General features: G+C 38.3%; 1 pseudogene across 1 annotated transcript; it reads right to left on the minus strand.

Moving 5' to 3' along the window:
- Nucleotides 1–7,077: 7,077 nt before the first annotated feature.
- On the minus strand, nt 7,078–8,993 carry LOC308614083 (NACHT, LRR and PYD domains-containing protein 13-like; annotated as a pseudogene). Its single transcript has 3 exons — nt 8,693–8,993; nt 8,348–8,578; nt 7,078–7,874 (listed from the first exon to the last, which is right to left on the minus strand). The product of its transcript is annotated as an NACHT, LRR and PYD domains-containing protein 13-like (transcript).
- Between the last annotated feature and the right edge of the window lie 376 nt (nt 8,994–9,369).

The raw sequence follows: 9,369 nt of genomic DNA on the forward strand, positions 1-9,369 counted from the left end.
TGTTACATAGAAAATAAATTTGGCTGTGTATATTAATGCCACTACCTTGATCAATACAAGTTAATAGGTGTCCTAGCCTACTAAGTAAACAGTATGTTTAATTTATGGACGGTTTATTTTTTGATAATTTTTATTATTGGCTCCTACTTTGATTTTTCTTCTCAATCTACATTCTTCTGCTTTTCAGTTGAACATCTTATTCTTAGATTCACAATCCCTGTTTTTCATTTTACCCTAGAACAAAATATTAATCTCTCCAAAGTCATTAATAATGGACAACAGTACCAGAATCATATGTATTAAGACTGAACTCACAGAGATTCTTGAAAATTATGATGTTGTTGGCTGCTAAACAAAAAGACAAGAAATAAACAGAAATAACATAAGAGATAATCTGAATTTTAGCATACACTACTCATTTGGCTCATTAGATAATTGCTTATACATGTTTTTGGTACATAGACAGTGTTTACCTTTGGTGGATATTTAGCCGCATAGTTTCCTTACCCAAATGAATATCTTTTCAATACATCCAGTGTGTAATTTAATAAAAAGCTGACAACCAAGTTGTCATCTTTTAACCTTTTCTTGGTCTAAGATGGAGTTCTCTTTTGCTATAGTATTTGATTCCTTTGAATTTTCCTTTAATGCATTCAACTCCTTATCTCTTTTATTCTAAAATATTTCTTTTAAAATTCACTTTTCCCCTCTTTGTAAAAGCAATATCCTCTTTTTTTTAATACATCTTTATTGGAGTATCATTGCTTCACAATGTTGTGCTAGTTTCTGTTATACAACAAAGTGAATCAGCCATATGCATACATGTATCCCCATATCCCCTCCCTCTTGAGACTGCCTCCCACCCTCCCTATCCCACCCCTCTAGGTGGTCACAAAGCACCGAGCTGATCTCCCTGTGCTATGTGGCTGCTTCCCACTAGCTATCTATTTTACATTTGGTATTGTATATATGTCGATGCTACTCTCACTCACCCCAGCTTCTCCCTCCCCCGCGCCATGTCCTCAAGTCCATTTTCTATGTCTATGTCTTTATTCCTGCCCTGCCACTAGGTTCATCAGTACCATTTTTTTTAAAAAAAAGACAATATCCTCTTTAGTATATATTTTTTTCTTGTTTAAAAGATATTGGTAAAAGAATTCTTCACATTTTTCTTTGCTCCCTGGAAACTCTGAATATCTACTTTTCTACATTAAGGCAAAGGATATATTTCATCTCCAGTGTGGGTCCCTGAAGTGGAGTGTTTGCTGAAGGATGATGCCTACATCTTCTATTGATTCCACTCTGTAATATCTCTCATCTATCCCCTCCTTTCCAGGTCCAATGATTGTTCTCCAAATTATCAATAAAGATGTCAGCTTTCCAGACCCTTATCTTCCATTTCTGTATTACATTCTGATATAAAAGTAATCTTCTGAAGACATGTTTTTTTATCAAATTTTTAAAAAATCATGCTTTCAGAATAAAATCAAAATTCATAAATGTCACATTTAATATTCTTTATTATTTTAGACTTGGTTTCTTTTTTCAAAATTAATTAAAATCACTTACTTATTCTACTAGTTTTAACTGTTCTCATCCCTGTGGATTCTTTGCACTTTCCTGAAATGATTTCAGCAGCATCTTTTGTGTGGCATGGTCTCCTTAACACCTTCTCATTCTGAAATCCTCCTGCCCTTCACGTGCATCCCCAGCACATGGGAAGCCTTTTAACCATGACTCTCTTAACTGCATATGGCTTTCCCATTGTGTTATAATTATTTATACATGAATTATTATTAATTATTATTATTAAGCAGCAAGCCCTGTAGAGACAGAATCTGCTCATGAATCATCTTTGTATATTCCTACACTGCCTTGCACTTAATGAGCCCTTAATTATGACTTGATGAATAAAAGTGAATGGTTTAATTAGGTGATACATAGTTTTCTGTAGTGATCTACACCTAGAGTGGCCCTGATAGGTCAGAAACAAAATACTTAGATCGGGCTTCCTGTATTTCAGAAAATTTTACCATAGGAAGGATTGTTGATAAGTTTATTTGATTTTTTTCAAGGAGATCACAGTCTAGTTGAGAAGACTAGGTAAAGTGTAGTTCAGGAACAAATAATAAAATGCAATGTAGTAGGGTTCAATAGAAAAGTAGAACATAAATGCCACACACATATGGAGGAGAGATGAACATTCTGAGGAGGGGTTAAATTAAGGCCACACGTAGTTGAATGTTGAATCATGTAGAACTGATAGAATTTGAATAGGCAGAGAAGAGGTGAGAATGACCTTTAGAACTGTTTTCTTGGTTAGTAATGGAATTACTCAGGTTGCTGCTGGATTTGAATAAGTATCAAAGCAACTTTTTGTACTTCTTTCTGCTAAAGCTGCTTTCAAGACTCTAGAAGTTCCACATAAGGAGAGATGTTCACTCCTTTTGAGAGTAAAATCAAAATTCTAGAATTAGAATTTTTGTGGCACTTCTTTCTACAAACAGTAATCCAGAGGAGGCACTGAATAACCTTTGTAGAAGAGTCAATAGAAACAACTACTCTGAGCAACAATAGGCTATTGCTCTTTCACCCAACAAGCCTAGGAATTATTCTAACAACTTGTTGCCTTTGTGACTGGCCCATACCTGCATCAATTCAGACTTGTTCTATTTTTAAAACATCTGAGCTATATAAATCCTAAATGGTATTAATAACACAACACATGAATAATTGATTGCATTTACTAATACTTAACATTTTCAGCAAATTTCCATGATCCTCAAGGAGACTATGTGCTTAAAGTACTAAAGAAAATGAAGTTTCTGCAATTTGATTAATTGACACCCTAAGGACCTGACCTGTTCACCTGCTGAGATACTAACTATGCAAAAGTGAAAATATATGAGAGCAGAATTATAATTACCTGGGATTAGGCCAAGAAAGTATTCACTATATAATTTAGCAGCACATTCAACAGTTTACTAATGGATCCAGGTTTGAAGATTTTCTTTTAATTACTAATTTTGGTATGTTCCAGATAATATTTGTAGTTTCTCTAATGACATAACAGCAAAATTAGTACATTGAGAAGTCATTGAAAAGAGCCCTGGATTTCTCTTGTCTGTTTCCAAATTTTCATAGGATGCAGATTTCCACAGCTTTATTTACTCTTAAAATTTTGCTTTCTATATCATTCCTTTTATTATTATTATTATTTTTAATGTAAAGGGTATCCCTCTTGCTCCACTGCTGCATGTCCAGATCCTATAAACTGTCCATGTCTCAGTGGAAGTTCTGCTCAACCTTGAACTCTTTAGTATTCCTCGTGGTTGGAAGTAATCTCTCCCTTCTCAGAAAGTCTTTATACTTGACCTTTCCTCTTAGGTTCTTGTGCTTGTACTGTATGCTTATCATTTACCAGCATTCTTGAATATATTAATTGCATTTTTATAAATTATAAAGTCTAATATAAAACTTTACTCTTTGGTTTTGATGAACATCCAATGATTAGGTAACATGTCGACATAAGAGGAAGCTGGGTGAGGAGTACATAGGAACTTTCTGTCCTATTTTTGCAAGTCTTCTGTGAGTTCAATTTTTAAAAAATCTTTTTTTTTAACATCTTTATTGGAGTATAATTGCTTTACAATGGTGTGTTAGTTTCTGCTGTATAACAAAGTGAATCAGTTATACATATACATATATCCCCATATCTCTTCCCTCTTGCATCTCCCTCCCTCCCACCCTCCTTATCCCACCCCTCTAGGTGGTCACAAAGCATCGAGCTGATCTCCCTGTGCTATGCGACTGCTTCCCACTAGCTCTCTATTTTACATTTGGTAGTATATATATGTCCATGCCAATCTCTCACTTTGTCCTAGCTTACCCTTCCCCCTCCCCACATCCTCAAGTCCATTCTCTAGTAGGTCTGCGTCTTTATTCCTGTCTTGCCCCTAGGTTCTTCATGACTTTTTTTTTATTCCATATATATGTGTTAGCATATGGTATTTGTTTTTCTCTTTCTGACTTACTTCACTCTGTATGACAGACTCTAGGTCTATCCACCTCACTACAAATAACTCAATTTCTTTTTATGGCTGAGAAATACTCCATTGTATATATGTGCCACATCTTCTTTATCCATTCCTCTGTTGATGGACACTTAGATTGCTTCCATCTCCTGCCTATTGTAAACAGAGCTGCAATGAACATTGTGGTACATGACTCTTTGAATTATGGTTTTCTCAGGGTATATGCCCAGTAGTGGGATTGCTGGGTCGTATGGTAGTTCTATTTAAAAAAATCTTTTTAATAGAACACATGATTAGTTATTATACTTAACTTGAGCAGAATGTTTGAGGTCAGCCTTAACTTGAGCAGAACGTTTGAGGTCAGCCAAATGATGGTGTTATGTAATTACAGGTCTGCAAAAATGTACAATCAAGAGGATAAATAATAGATCTCAGACCAGAGACTTTGTCAGCTTTCCCTGAACATCTAAAATAAAGGTGGAGCTGATAAAAGCTCTAAAACACTACAAAAGATAGAGATCCCTCATTTCAACATTTTTGTCAATCCACAACTTTCTTGGGATCATTTGCCGACCAATAGTCCTTTCCCAAGCATTTTTTTTCTTTCAGACCAAATTTAGGCCACTAAAATCTTTGAGAAAATGTAAATATATATGAATAAATTGTTAAGGAGAGCAAAAAGAAGTTTTGTTTTAATGAAACTCCATAGCTTTGCCTTAACTTTTCCTTGTAATAAACATCTATTTAAAGGGAAATGATAATTTTAAAAAAGGATTGATTAATTCAGAGTCTAGAAAATAAGTTTACAAATCCCACATACAGTGACAAAAAAAAAAGTGACATCTGCAGTTGATTCATTCATTAAAAGAAGACAATCTGTGCAGCCCATTTCTGTAACTGTTTTGCAGACTGGCTAAACTTTTCATTCTCATAAAATTAGAGATGGGCTGTTTGGTTTATTGGTTAATACTGCAGAAGCAGAATGGTCCTATGTTTTCCAGTCCACAAACCCCATAGATGTTTATCCACTCATGGCAGTGCCAGCCTGCTGCATTATTTCAGCAAGTGATGTTTCCTCGATGAAAAACAGCAGCTGCTCACTCAAAATAAACTTGTTTCTGTTTATGCTGTCAGCAGAAAGCTGTTTTAAAAAATCATTAGATGCATCATGCTGTTGCAGTATGTTAAATTGTGAAACTAAAAAATCATTCCCGAAAGATAAGCACCATGTTACCTCTGTGACTCAATCAGAGTGTTTCTATCTTCTTTCTGAATTATTCAAATACAGATAAGACTGTTAATCTCGGGTGTTTAGACACAATGTTAATGATGCCAGGATGATGGGTTGAAGCCTCTTCCAGGTTAGTGAGCATTAGACAAAGGAAAATGTGTAGAAAATACTACAATAAGATTGGGAGACCTGATACTGATACTGGCTCTGCCAACCACAATCTGTATGATCTGGGATATGTCTCTTGATCTATATGAGCTGCATTTTTTAATGTAATCTAAATGGTCTCTTAAGAACATCACATGTTATCATGTGTTATTATTGTTAGCATTTTTCATCAGTTGTGAGAGTATGCATGACTGATACAAATTTATTCTGACTCTGGTTAAATTACACAAAGCGCTTTTACTAAAACAGTCAATAAAGATATCTTTATATTAAAAGAGTGACACATTTACTTTGTCAACTTAAAATATCTAGAAGTAGATTTTGAATTTTCTCCACCAATTATCATTGGTAAAATAAAATATGGTCATGCTATAAGAAAAATTACCATATTGCTAGTACAGTATTCACTAGAAAATTGGATTACGTTCATTAGAATGCTAATGAACTAACAGAGAGCATCAGAAAACTATTCATGGGCTTCCCTGGTGGCGCAGTGGTTGAGAGTCCGCTTGCCGATGCAGGGGATGCGGGTTCATGCCCCGGTCCAGTAGGATCCCTCATGCCGCGGAGCGGCTGGGCCCGTGAGCCATGGCCGCTGAGCCTGTGCGTCCAGAGCCTGTGCTCCGCAACGAGAAAGGCCACCAGAGTGAGAGGCCTGCGTACTGAAAAAAAAAAATTATTCATTTAAAAGAAAACAAGTAGAAAAGTAGGTTATGTGTTGCTTGTCCCATTTTTGTAATATATATATATATACATACATACATACATACATAGGCATACATACAAACATATATACATACACAAAGTTGTAGAGTAAGATATTACCAAGCTATTAAAAAGTTGTTTTACTTTGGGAGAGGTAATAATATGGGAGATCTCCATTTTCATGTTTTATACTTCTATAATATTTGAAGGTTTATAGTTAATTTGTTTTTTTATGTTTTTTGTTTATTTTTTCATATCCTTTGCTTTAGTGAATCTTCTTGATAGCCCCAAGAGTTTAAAACATTACACCAAGGATAAAAAATCTTAAGGTGTAAAGCCAATGTATGATCTTGGGCCAAATATAGTATTAGGATTCTGGAGATTGGGTACTTGATATGCTGCCTATGGTAAACTGTGAACAAGCATTCTGGAGGTAATGGCTCATTTGTCCCCATGAACAGTAACATCTGAGCAACATATGGTCAGGACTTCCTGATGGTTGTTCTCCACGGACATTCCATGGTAAAGCTGTGGCATCTCATCATTGGATTACCACCACCATCTGTCTTCAGGGTCATTAAAATCCCACTTAAACCTGATTCTCAAAAAGGACCCCCTTCTGTAATTTCTCCAACTCTGCTCTCACTATAGAGTACAAGTCTTTTTCGAGCCTGAGTTTCCGTAGTTTGCACATCAATTTTTTTTTTTTTTTTTTTTTTTTGCTGTACGCTGGCCTCTCACTGTTGTGGCCTCTCCCGTTGCGGAGCACAGGCTCCGGACGCGCAGGCTCAGCAGCCATGGCTCACGGGCCCAGCCGCTCCGCGGCATGTGGGGTCTTCCCGGACCGGGGCATGAACCCATGTCCCCTGCATCGGCAGGCGGACTCTCAACCACTGCGCCACCAGGGAAGCCCTGCACATCAATTTTTTTCAAGGATGTCTACAGCATGTTGACTGTGTTCAGCCCCAGGTCATTTCCTAAAAGGTTCAGATTAACCAGGCTTTTACTGCTTCTGAGAACAGAAGAGAGATGCTGGCAGCAATCAGGTGTTAAATTGCATTTCTCCAACCAAAGTGTCTCCAACACACAATTTGGACGTTTCAGAAGCCTGCACAGCTCTTTCACCTCCTCGTCCTGTACATCAGTTTTTCCCAACATCCAGAATCTTCACATTACGATTGTGCTTGAAGGAGTGAGCAAGCTCTCGACAGCCCTCCACCATGAAAGAACAATCTGATGAGTCCAGATACTGCAGGTTGCAATCTGGATGACTCAAGGCCTCACAGAGAAACTTCACTCCCTCATCTCCCAGGTTATTCTTCCACAGATTCAGGTGTGTCAAGCTCTTGTTCTGGAGGAGAGCATCTGACAAATACCTACAACTGGGTGCACCAAGCTGGGAGAACCAGAGCACCAATCTCTAAGACACTCTTTGGGTGAGTCAGGGAAGCACACAGCAGCCTTACACCAACATCTTGGAGCTGATTAGTTCCCAGGTGCAGGTGAGTCATATCCTGGGTGCTGGTGAGAAGCAAGGCCAGGTCCTGACAGCTGGCTACCGACAGGTTGCATTTCTCCAGTGACAGCTCCTTCAGTGGACAGTTGGTTTTCTCGATGGGCCCCCACAGTCTTTTCAGCTCAACATTAGAGAGATTATTGTCTCCCAGGCTGAGAAGCTCAGACTTGAGTTCTTGCTGAGCTCTGTAAGGAGCTGATGACAAACTCAAGAGGTGAAGCTACAAGATTCCAACCAAAGATACTTGACCTTGAAGGCTGAGTGCTCAAAGTTCTAAAAATTATCATAGATACAGTAATTCCTAGGTTGTTAGAGCTCAGGTCCAGATGGGTCAGCTTGTGCTTACCATGAAGCACAAGGACAAGCTCCTTCAGAATCTTCACGGAAGATATCGATTTGCATGTCAGTTTTTGGAGTTTGCACCTTGGATTTCTCAGCTCCTAACAGTTTCTTCATAGATGAAGTATTAAGCTTGCTTCATACATTAAGCTTAAATATTAAGTATCAGGTCCAGCTTTCTCATGTTCCCATTGCAAAACATGGAGCGAATATTTTCCCACTGATGTATCCTAAAATTGATAACACTTGTCTCCAGAGTTTCCAAGTCAGAAGTCAATTTTGTTTTAAGGATTGGACCCCTGACAGAGAGCCTCAGCTTAACTTTTGACAGTGCTTTAGGCAAAAGGAAGAAACCCGGAGTTGCTGATACCCATAAACGTCGAGATCAGCTTCAAGGAGGTGATTCAAAATCTGCCTTGCAAAGTTTTCATCCTGAGTCTCATGTAAGTCCTGGAAAAACTGTAGCAATTCAAAGTGGACTGAGACAGCATTATACTTCTCCAACTCTTCTGCCCAATCTAATAATTCATCTGTTACCCTAGGACATTTCACAATGTAAAGTATCTTCTAGTTCTCTTGCTAAGTCTCTTTTAAAAAGACCAAAGAAAAAAGAGCCATGTGATGCCAATAGAAGTTTGTGTTAGGAGCCCAGCCCCTGATGATAGTCTTGGAAGGTATGGCAGGGGTTGGGAGGACCACCCTGGCAATGAAGGTCATGCTGCACTGGGCAGAGGGCATGGTCTTTCAGCCCATATTCTCCTATGTTTTCTATATCAGCTGCCATAAAGTGGGATAGATTGTGAACACCACCTTTGCTGGCCTGCTTTCCAAGGACTGGCCTGACTCTCAGGTCCCCATTGAAGAGTTCAGGAGTCATCCTGAGAGGCTCCTCTTTGTCACTGAGAGCTCTGAAGAAATGACTACATCCTCCAACTCGTATGACGGCCCGCCCTGTACAAACTGGTACCAGCAGTCCCAAGTGGCTAGAATCGTACTTCATTTGTTGAAAAAGGACTTGGTTCCCATGGCTACCTTTCTGAGAATGACCAGAGACTATGGTAATGAAGATCTTAAAAATTTGTTATTGAATCCATGCTTTGTCTCTATCTCAGAGTTCACAGAGGGAGACTGGGAGGAGTATTTCACCAGGTTCTTTGGTGACCAAGACAAAGCTAATAAAATCTTACATTGGGTAAGAAAAATGGAAACTCTATTTTGTTCCTGCTCTGCTCCCCTGGTGTGCTGGACTGTGTGTTCCAGCCTGAAGTGTCAGATGGCAAGAAATCCTTCTTTCCGGCTGAGTTCCCAGACCACCACCAGTGTCTATGCCTATTTTTTCTGTAGCTTGTGTGCAACAGCAGAGGTGAGTTTGTCAG

Source organism: Mesoplodon bidens (assembly GCF_964165515.1).
Source record: "Mesoplodon bidens genome assembly, chromosome: 3".
In the NCBI taxonomy this organism is placed as follows: Eukaryota; Metazoa; Chordata; class Mammalia; order Artiodactyla; family Ziphiidae; genus Mesoplodon; species Mesoplodon bidens.